Here is a 12,256-nt window from a genome sequence, read left to right as displayed (position 1 = left end):
AAAAATAAAGGTGACGGAACTCACTTCTTACCTACTAAAGAAAATTAATTATATTCAAATATCATTTAAAGCAATTTTTCATATGCCACGAAGCACATAAAAAATTAAACAAACAAACAATAAAATTGTAAAAACATCATATATTTGAATAAAGTATATACCTATGGTGATTTCTATGGCCTCCACATCCTGAAGCGGACCCCAATCAGTGGCGCACCCAGGGGGAGCAAGGGGCATAAAAATTATCAGAATGATTTTAAACATTGAAATTGAAAGCCAATAAACTATAAAAAATGATCTCAAAAAAATGATTTGTAATTCTCTAGCACTCTTTTTAGAAAAATTTCTTAGATTTAAATTTCGAACACAAAAATTTCGAAACACTAATGTCGGGTTTTTTAGAAACCCAATCCTTAATGGAACTGTCAAAAAATTCTCGGTGTCCACCCGAATTCCGGAGTGGTGTAGGTCATAGCTGACAGGGCTCTAGCCTGAGGGCCCGGGCTGTGGGGGGCCCGGCGTGTCGGGTTGACCAGATAAGTGAGATAAACACACATCATAAATTAGCTTTAAAAGTAAAAAAAGTCGCCTAGCTTAGCCTAGCGCTATTATACTTCATGGCCATGAACATTTTAAATTATATAATTGTGCATTATATTTTCTGATTATTATGTGTCGATACTCGACAGCTCCATTATTAAAGTAGATGTATTAAAAATCGCCAATAATTCACTGTATAAGTAAGTACCTTTGATTTGAACTAAAACATAATTTGAAAAACATTAATGTAGTGTTTCACACTGGCTTTAATCTTAGCGGTAGGTAGGGGGCCCACCAAATATCCTAGCCTGAGAGCCCATTTCAGGATGTGGGGGCCATGGTGTAGGTACACCGAGTCCAATAGACAAAAGACCGATAAACGGGAAATTAGGCTGTGTTGTGTTGGTTTGTTTATAAGTTAAATGCAATAATACTTTTTTTTGTCGATTTTCAATTAATATTGTAGAACCTCAATATTAAAAAACCAAAAATCGACGATAAACATTCAGCAAAAAGAAAGACTACACCCATTACAGTCGGTGGTGGTGTAAATCAAAAGAACTTTTTTTTCAGTGGAATTTGGCATAAATATTGTAGCTCTCGTATAGACCAAGCGGGTAGCGCGGCCGATATTATTTGAGTAATGTTTTAGCATAGGTACTAGGCGCACATATCCAGCATAGTCGCTGGACGGTTCAACGGTTACCGCCACTATGCCTCCAATTTAATAAAAACTAGGAGAAACTATACAAATATGCCGCCATGTATTGTGAAAATATGTAAAAATAATTATATGAAGAAGAAAAAGAGCTATGGGACTAATGTGCATTCTCCTCCTTGGGCTCCCCCCAATATTAAATCCTGATTGCGCCACTGCCCGCAATCCAGGATCTTTGGCGGGCCCCCTACCTATCACTTAGGTTAAAGGCAGTGTGACGCTCAATAGTAGTATTTTTCAAATGGTATTCGAGGTAAAATTAAGGGTATTCAGTGTATCAACAAACATTAACCAAAAAATGCAATTACACAACCACACATTTTAAAATATCAATTATGCCCGAAGGAAATTAGAGTCCCAGGCAATTTTTTTTACGATTAGAGCATATTTGTGATGTGTTTTTATCTCACTTAACTGGTCAATTCCCCAGGCTAGAGCCCTCTGTGGGGGTCATGGTGTTTTCCAAAGTTCAGTTAAATTTTCGTCTGGCAAATTGTCTTGATTCCTTTTCTTACTTAGTAGAGTTTATGGCCGAATGTCTTCCATTGAGTAACCACCAATCAACGTATTTTGAAGGATCGAAAAAGTCAAAGGTGGTCCGACGAGTTTGATGAACAAAAGTCCCGAAACTGTTTTGGTCTTCAACGAAGCTGGTAATTAGATTCATTTGCAAAAATTTGCGTTCACATTCACTTGAAGAAATGGTAATAGAATTCAATGCATATATCAAACACAATGGTTTTTCAGATATGTCTTTTCACATGAAATGATTCAGAAAAATTAACTTATACTATGTAAGCGCGAACATTGTTTTGAGTAATTGCTTTTGAAACGTTAAAAATACCATGAAAATAGGTGCTGGAATGCCGTTCCAAAACAATTCCAAATACAAATTTCAGTTTACAATATAAAAATTTGTTTACAGTCAAATTCTTGGTGGAAGGACGATGTTTTATTTTATTTTATGGATTTGAACCAATGGGAAAGTCTTTTACTCAACTCAGTGTTTAAAGTAAAGTGGATTTGTGCTATATAAAAACAATTTCATTTGTAAAAAAATAATGAAATAAAATCATTTGCAATACATATTTTAAATGTTCCAATAAACAAACACTAGCACACGAGTAAAGCGACTTGCAGCGAACCACTCTAATTATATACCGAATTGTTGTAACACGCATGCGCTGTGATGTGGCCACGTGACAGTGACAGCTTTCGCTCCCAATCGTCGGCCATCCGTATGAATTTTATCTTTAGAATGTCCTGTGTTTCTGAAGTAAAGTTACAAAATTTACATTTGGTTTTGAAGTGAGACATAATCTTTGGTCAACCAACAATCCTTATATTATTCATGATTTTCCCCCAATTATATAGATATTTCTGTTATCTTTTAGCTAGTTTTAATATTCACTGGAGGTTCTTTTTCTATTTGACATTTTAATAAACGGTTTAAGAAAATATTAACAATACTTACACTGGCAATAGGTACCTACTTTCCTAGTAATTGTCGAGAACACGATTATTCAATTGTTTTAAATTATTATAATGTATCTAACTTAAATAATACGATCATGTCCGGTATGTACGCAATTATTATTGAAGAGTTAACTGTTGCGTAAAAAGATTTTTTTAAATGGGAGTATTATTCACCTTGTCAAAATTGCTTACATTTAAATTTTTATTGAAAATTTGCTGTATTTTCAGTGTACTGTACCTTTTTACTACTATAATAAAATTAATAACGTACTATAAAATAATGTAATTAAATAATATATAATACTATTATGTACTTTAATAGTACGATGTTAGAACGGTTGGCAATACAGAGATGGCGCTGATGGATGACAGATGGTTTTGTTGCACTTAGCATGCGCGAGATCGCAGTACGAGTCTGGTTTGTGTATCATTGCAGCGGTTAGAATACGTTAGTCTATTTAAAATGTACTAAATATTATTATGTTATTATTTTTCAGTTGCAATTATTATATCCTTGATATTTTTATGTGCTAGATACATTGACATTCTTACAGTTACGCACGCCGCTCATGCCCCACCAAACGCTGTCCTCTCAGGCCATACACTTAGGCTTTGTAACAATAAAATTCTTGTGATATTGTAAGAATTCCATGTAAAATAAAAAAAATATATATTGATTGCAATTTGCAACCAATATCTTTGTATATATTGTATGATGATTGATATTTATTTTAACCATTTTTTTCTACATTTGTATAATTTGGCTAGGCGAATCGCGGATCCCCTAGGCAAAACCCGCGGACCACCGGTTGCGGAATACTATGTAATGTAGAGCGTTGCGGGATGAGATACAAAGCAAAGTAAGATTAAAAACAGTGACATCAGCTATTTGATATCATTATAATCTAGATATTTATTGCAAGTGGTTCAGGAATATGAGTAAAAGGTGGAACATAAAAGAATACATTTATATTATGACGTGCCTATGAGAAGTGAAATGAGCCAAGTGACAAGCTGATGGTTAAATTATTTAAAGTTATAGTTTAATTTGGTTTTGAACATCTTTCCCTGGGCCTCACGATTTTGGGTGCTCAGTTTTCAACTCACAAAAAATGCATGATGTTCTCAATTCATATTACAAATTGATTATTTTACAAATATCGTTAATGTTTAATTTTTATACCATGTCTGTGAATGTAGAAAAATGGGAGATATCATTTAGTGCAGTGCCCCTTTAACTTTGGTCCCCAAAATCTGACAATAATAATCCCCGGCCCACCTCAGCCGAAAAATAAATTACCTACTTACTAGAGGTATTAAAATCTTTCTACAATCAAGAGCAACTAAATAGACTGGCGGGATTGCGTATACTTCTCATTATTCCGTTAATCAATAAATTTGCTGGTGCGGAATTGTGAAAAGCTTTCGTATCAAAATAATAGATTTTAAAAACTGTGAATGAAAACTAATGTTTTATATTTTCTTCGTCATAATTTTGAATTTTGGAGAAATGTTTCTCAAAAATACTGTTGATATTATAATATCAATTTTATTGTTTCAAATTGTTACCAATCAATGGGTCTATTTGCCGTCTCCACTTTTCTCGGACCTTAGTCTTTCATTGCCATATGCTTCTGATAAGCTTGATTATTTTGTCAATCCATTGGGCGCCTGCCTCTCTTAAGATATTTTGATCTCTTGGGTACCACAGGATGATGAGATTCCAGCGATGGCCTGTTATTTTGAGCGATTTGGCCTGCCCACCTCAAATGTCTTTACACTCAATACTGCTTTCATATTTTTATAATAGGTACTGATCAAGTGTGTTTAATGTTAATGGTATTTTTTGTTCTTCTCGTGGTAAATTATTATAAAAATCTTAAATCAAAACAATCTTTAGTTTTGAGATGACTGGTGTAATTTTACTATAAAAACCTTGTCCTTTCTCTGGAGCTATATAATATTTGTGAATGTTGATTTATTGTATTTGAAGGGTACATCCGCAAAACCAGAGATGTCGCAAAAACAAAAGTCGTCATAACTATTAATTCAATTTTTGAAAGTTAACATTTTTCTGAGTCACATAGATATAGAAGTTTTTGGTATGAACTGTCTTATAATATATTACAGTAATCAACATAAAACACAAAAAAACTTTTGTTACAAATTACAATTGTTAATAGGTACGTAAAAAAAAGTAAGTACCTAGATCTTTTTCCACCAATACAAAAACTAGAAAATGTTCAACATAGCCCATATAGGGAATGTCCAATGTGGTCAAAAACTAAATAATAATATTTCTATATATATAACTATCATAAAAAGCCTGAGCTCCGATGAACAAAATATTTTTAAGTCTATGAAATCCTAGTGCTCAGTAATGTGTAAAAACTTATTGTAGGAAAAATCTGGTAGATGAAATTCTCCTTCGTTCAAGTTGACCAGTTGGAGTGCTGTACTCTTATTCATTATGGGCGATTTCTCCCATAAACCATTGTAGTTATTTCTGTGCAAAATGAATCTTGGGTGTTCTCGAACACTCATTATTTTTCTCTATGTGACTGTAAGGGAAATGAACACTTCTTCTGGAAAAAAGATGTCCACTTCCTTATGATCTTACCCGTGCCAATTTGAATGATATCAAAGGGTCCGGGTCTTTGGCGACTTATTCTTAATAAACAGCGCTCGAAATAGAAAAGTTTATGAAGAGGAGCGCTCAATTATTTTCCGAAAATACTAGTTTACGAGAGGTTATATACTTTATATACCTAGGTACCTAATTACCTTAGATAGACAAATGTAATAACAATCTTTTGACATCTGATATGCAGTACTATTAAAGATTTGGATAAGGAAGGTTTTTCTGCCAATATATGCTATATACTATATGTGATTAAGTATCTACAAGCAAAAATATTAATTTAAAAAGTCAAAGTATTTTTAATTTATTTAACAACGCCCCCTTTCGTAGAATAAATGGGTACTTATGTTATTTATTTTAATACTTAATTAGTAATGCCCTGTCATGATAATTAGCATAAAATTTATAAATAAAAACGACTACGCCAAATAGCGTAAGCAACATGCCTGGAAAAAATATCGCGTCATAGACATAAGCAAAACAGCGTTACCGCCACTATCTCGAAAACTAAAAGCACTAATGCAATTGTTTTATAATTTCCGTATAGGCAGTAACCAATTATTATTAACCACATTAACAGAATTCATTTTTGGAACTAATTACGGAAATAATTAACAAAAAACCTTCTCCTCTAAAATTTATGAATTGTTGCTTACGTTGTTCTGCCGGTCGATATGTAAAGTAAATAAATTTGAATAATCAATCGATATCTTCCAAAACTCATAAATCCCATTTTTGTGTAAAATATAAATTTTATTGACTACACTATCATCGGCGAATATCTTTGAAATCTTTGAAAGATTTTTGCACCTTTTTGTCATTAACATTTAAAATCAATCCACAAATGCTGACTAAATTGTATTCACAAAAAAAAACATTGTTTTGGATTTGTGAGGTTTCCAAGAAAGAACGATGATACGAGTATATGTGTTTGTGCGTGAATCGTCAATGCAAATGTAATAATTGTGTATTTTTTTTTTTTTTTATTACTTTATGTATTACTGTTTTTTTTTTTGTCATTTGTGTGTATTTTAAATTTATAAAGATATAATGGTGTAATTTTACTTATGCGACCATCAGATCTTATCGAACCGAATTGAATGTGTATGTACATTCAAATTGCCTGTACCGACTTATTTGCAGTCATCGCGTAAGCGAAATTACCAAAATATTGTTTTTATAGCACTGTCGCATCACTATTATAGTAAGAAATTATGTTATTATATTCTGTATGAACATTGCCTAATGTAACATGACAAAAAAAATCTGCAAGACTTGAAGAGCTCTAAGAATACACATTGAGTTGTTATGTCATCTAGTCAATCTTTGTGAAAAGACTATGCAAAGACTGATTTTTCATAAGACTAGTATTAAAGGTTGGCGAGCGATTTGCAATACACCTCCGGCTGCCTATCCTAAGTTCGTCATATCAGATCCCTGACGCTTTGGACAGTGAGACTAATAGAGGTTGCGTAGCCAACAAAATGTCATTCTACCTATGGCTTCTGCTGCCCATCCCTCGGAGTAAATCATACATCTCATTGTGGAGAATATGGCAAACACTGATGATGGGTGCAAAATCATCAATTGCATAATACACCATCACCCTGATAGAGCAGACTATGTACAAGACTGTTATACATAAGTAAAAATAGTCTCTATGAACATTATAGGCAAACGACACGTAACATCAATTGGACATGGATCACATTGTGAACTGCACTTTTTCTGGTTAAAGAATCTGTTCTGCAAATTGCCATCATGCCAGTTATCATCATTTTCGTCTCCCCAATCCAGAGGGAGGGGGGCTACTCAAGGTAGGAGATTCCATAGTCGCCAAAATTGCCAACCGCTTCTTTCAAAGATTCATGAATACTGACGCAGCACTGGCAACAATTTACCTCTGACTCTAACATTCAGCTATTCTTCGACAACAGTGATGAAATCTCAAGAAAGTTACCCATAAGTGTGAACAGTTACTGTGAAGAACTGAATAGGTTGATAATTATCAAACATATTGGCATAATACAGACATTATAAATAATTTTAGACAAAAATTTAGGTACACAGTGCGTTAGTCAGAAATAAAGGCAAATTATGTAAATTGTAATGAAGTGAATTTATCTATATATTTCATTATGAATGTATATATATAAAGAATGGTTGTCTATTAAAATATTAGCAATGACGAATGTAATATAAAATTATGTCCTGATATAAATTGTTTTATAATAAATAAAAAACATTGTACACCAAGATTCTTTTTCTTTTAAGCCTTCCTATCATTATCAGTCATGGTAAACAGGTACCTATAGCCTCCACTGTGGATTACTGTTGAATTCCTATCTAAAATCGTGGTACGGTTCGATTCCGGCAACTGCAAAAAACACCCCTTTTTCTTTTTCCCTTTGTCCTGAATGGCTTTGTATTCCGCAGCATCATGAACGGTATCCACCTATAAATGATACATAATTATAAATTGTAATAAATAATCATAAAATATATTATTGTAATTAAGTATATGTACCTATGAGTAATATATTTGTAACAAAGCTTCATTGTCAATTAATTTATCTCATACATAATACCAAATAAATAATAATAGAACTGCGACATTATACTATTCTTTTTTTGGCCATGTCCGATTTTAATAAGATCACATGCGTCTACATAGAATGGACGTTTGTATTAAGAGATTTTTTGTTTTCACGAGAAAATGGAAGTTAACCACTTGGTCAATCTAATAGGTCCATATTCTGACTCCAATAATTAAAAACAATACGCATGGGTATTTGCCAGACCCAGAATTTGAACCTGGGACCCACAATATTATAAGGCGCTCGGCCATTGTGAGCGTAATAGTGATTTACTATGCAATATATAAATAAATTCAACGATTCTGAACATACCTGAAGTAGGAGGTATCTGATCTTACGATACCATAAATCTAATGTTTCATCGGTGACACAGAGTTTGGTTTGTATGATAAATTTGAATCAATAAAGGGATCATCGATTTCAATTTCATTATTCCATTCAAATGGCATAACTCAATTAGCTGCTCGTTGCCTGGAAATATTAATACACGATTAACATGCTACTTACCTTATAAAAATAAAACGTATTTTGGTAACTCACAAACAAACGTAAAATTTTGATATTTTTGCTACATAACATTGTGAACATAATAATATTATTAGTATGAATTAATCTTACCTGAAAATAAATTCCAGATTTTGTTGGTTTTAATATTTCTGATAATTTTTTGCCACGCAAAAATTTTAAATATGTACAACATGGATAATAATTATGATAGTATAACAATATTATTAAGTCAAACTTTGAAATTGAGTGAAACACGAAATATTTTAGGTTATGTATAGAGTATTAAGATGTCATGCAAATACCATAGACAATATACATAAAAAATATTATTATCACCAACTTGATAATAAATCAAATATTAAATTTAAATATTATTCCATAATATTATATAATTTTAGGACATTGTAAAATAATATATTCATTAGAATGACTATAAAATCCAGAATCTGGACTATTCAGCTACATTCATATATTTATTATTACTAGGTCGATTGTCAGTATTTTTATAAAAATATGAAGACAGTTCGATTGAAATAAAATGCAATATGTTATATAAATGTATAAAACCATTGATTAAATAGCAACTGTAATTATAACACCGGTTTTTCGATTTTTTCATCAATTTTTAATACGGAGACATCTAGTTAAGATGACTCGAAGGTTCTTTGAATTGGAATGATATTCCAATATGATTTTTCGTATATGCTTTGCAAATCGTGTAATAGATGTCTCTATGAAATCACAATTTTTGATGAAATCCCCCTTAAGTGCGATTCTTATACCAGCAGAGGCACCTAACGGAAAAATCTGAAGCTTGCAATTTGAGACATTTTTTTGATAATAATAAAATTCGCCATTTTTATAAATCTGTATAGATTATAGAGTTTGCCAATGCATTTCATAATATTTAAATAAATATAATGTATCCTTTCACACGAAGACACTCGTGCTTAATCTTTCGTGTAAAAACGCTCTAAACAGGCGAAAATAAGGAACATTATTCAAAATAACGTTATACCTAACGATATTTATAAAAAATTTAGCCGTTTTAACTAAGCAATTGCTATTATTCAGACTCCCATTTAAGGGTGATGCTTCTTCCTACCGGAGGCACCTAGCGGAAAAATAAGAAGCTTGCAATTTAAGACATATTTTTAATCATTTACAATTTCAACTGTATTAATAAATATGTATCTGAAAACATTAAAAAGGTTTTTTTTTTAAGTCAAAGATAAACAATGGTAATAAAAATTTTATGTGAATTTACGTTAAACAGTTACGTTATTATTGCATTATATTTTATGTTCATATTTATTATTAAAATTAAGTTTTCAATTTTTGCAGGGTAGATTTTTGATTATCGATTAATCGATTATTGATCGATTGATTAATCTCGTTCGTATCGCCATTCTGGGCAGTGTTGACCTGTGTGTCCCTGATAACTATCTTAGAAATAGAGAACATCAGTTGTTTATTCTCCCAAGGTGCAGAACCAACCTGCCACTGGTAATGCCAATTGGGAGGGCGATAACTATGTTCAACGAAATTGCTTCAGGTGTTGATATATTCCACCTACGAGAGAATGAGTTTAGGTGGACGTTGTTTTATAAATTCTTAAAATAGGGTCTGCTCAACTCATCCGGTGTACTTCCTTGTACCTATCTAATTTATCTACTCATCTATCCCTTTTTTTATGTAATACTGTCATATTTATATATCTTTGTTTCTAAATGTCATGTTGTGAACGTCTTAAACTTATAATTTGTAATGTCCACAATATGTTAAAAAATAAATAAATTAAAATAAATAAATTGAAATAAAATATATTAAACTTTCTACTTGAGTTTGAAATTGACTCGGCATTTTAGAGAAATTTCAACATTTTGGAACATGGACTGTCATTGATATATAATAGGTTTACAAAGATATGTGAAAACATAGTGTATGTGTAGGAATGTATAACACAGATACCGCAAAGGTTTTAAAAAATATAGCACAGCCTTGACGTAAATAAGGTCGGATTATGTTTTAAATAACTCTCAATTTTTTTCATATGGACTTTACGTCACGTAGCCTCACCCAGTCTATCGAATTGTATGAACTAAGGTGAGCTCCGATCGCAGAGCCTCAAACCGAAAAAAAAATGAAAAAATTTAGAGAAAAAATAAAAAGAACTTTTATCGAATGATTTTTGATGTGTACCTATAAATGTTTTGAAAAAATACGTAATTTAAACTGATCGCTTAATTTTATATCGTCGGTGACTTTTTGAAGTTTCATTAACTTAGTGTGTCGTTGTCATTAGTGTGTACCTATTCATTAGTAATAATATCGTATTGTCTTCTTATTTCTCGTAAGTATACCTGACAAGTGTGTTCTTTTTATCAGATCTCCACAGCCTACCTCTTTCTAAAAGTCACCCTTCGCCACTGGTACCTACAGTGTAATCGAAAAGAATTGAAACAATTTGAGAAGGTTTTCATCCAACTGTGGATTGAAACGGGATATTCAATGATAGTATAATGTTTAATTTATTAGCAATGTATGGTCTATTCTTGTCTTCCTCCCAAAGATACTCTAAAATATTAATTATCTTATCATTACATGGCACGTGGGCCCTAACGTAAATTTAGTGCAAACCCCATACAACAAACTCCACGAGTCTTGCTGAAGGTTGTGATATGTGTTGATGATGTGACTGATAACAAATAAGAAGATATACCACCCTATATGATCCAATTCGAATCATAAAAACGTCCAGTTATTGGAGTTTTATTATTATTTACGGCTATGACCGCTAGAAGTGATCGACAGGATCAAGAGAGCGGAGACCAGGCAAAGTGGAGTCTCCTTCATGAGACCAAGTTCCACCTCAGGTTGTAGTGTCAGATAAGAAGAAAAAGGTTGTAAGTCATTTTCCCAGACCATCGAATTTTTAAAAGGAATAAATACATGTTAAGTAAACCTAGCTAATGAAGAAGGTAGGCATACTACCTATCACAAATTTTGACATTATTATGAATCAATAATTCATAATAAATATGAGTGGGTTTATGTCATTGGTTTACATATATATTTACTCAAGTCCCCGACATGTGTTTTTTTACCATTGTAAAATCTCAATATTAAACTGGATGTCAATGACATGTAGGCATTGCACCCCAATTGCAATATATATAGATATCATTTTTCAACTTCATACCGACAGGATCGTCCAATCATTGACGTGATTACAAAATAGTGTTTTATCTTCAATCCTATACTTCCAACTGGCTCACTCCTTTCGACCAATTAAGTAGCATCATGTCCGGTGGATCAATTCCTAACATAATGGAATTCCATCGGAAGAATTCAGACAAATAACATACGGTTCAAGGCGGAACTCCACGAAATGGTCAAAAGATGACGAATAATTTCATGAATTGAGCATGAATAAATATTCAGCCATCAACATCTCTCTGCACAGACACACTCCTCATTGAATTGGTCCACACTAGAGACATGGCGTGGAACATATAATCTGTCGCATTCGAAAAACAATTTAAAATAGAGAATCTTTGAGGAAATCGCAGATAAAATATAAACATACAGAACGGGGGATACGTTCTGGTCATGGGGTCAACCGGGGATTCAGTGCTGCCAACCGTACTATAATAATTATAGTATTTGTACTATAATTTTGGTCCGCGTACTATGTAGATATAAAACAGGTATAGTACGCCCAAAATACTATAATTTTGAATATCGGAAAAAATATGTAAAAAGTACTAAAATTTC

General features: G+C 32.4%; 1 long non-coding RNA gene across 1 annotated transcript; it reads right to left on the bottom strand.

Annotated features, from left to right (window-relative positions):
• Positions 1-6,390: 6,390 nt before the first annotated feature.
• On the bottom strand, positions 6,391-8,782 carry LOC147079491 (uncharacterized). Its single transcript, XR_015069283.1, has 3 exons — positions 8,591-8,782; positions 8,285-8,443; positions 6,391-7,830 (listed from the first exon to the last, which is right to left on the bottom strand). It is a non-coding gene; the product is annotated as an uncharacterized LOC147079491 (long non-coding RNA).
• Positions 8,783-12,256: the final 3,474 nt, after the last annotated feature.

This window comes from Rhyacophila brunnea, unplaced genomic scaffold, assembly GCF_057557595.1.
Source record: "Rhyacophila brunnea isolate RB1 unplaced genomic scaffold, BYU_Rbru_1.0 scaffold_1, whole genome shotgun sequence".
Classification (NCBI taxonomy): domain Eukaryota; kingdom Metazoa; phylum Arthropoda; class Insecta; order Trichoptera; family Rhyacophilidae; genus Rhyacophila; species Rhyacophila brunnea.
This window is presented reverse-complemented; position numbering and strand designations above follow the sequence as displayed.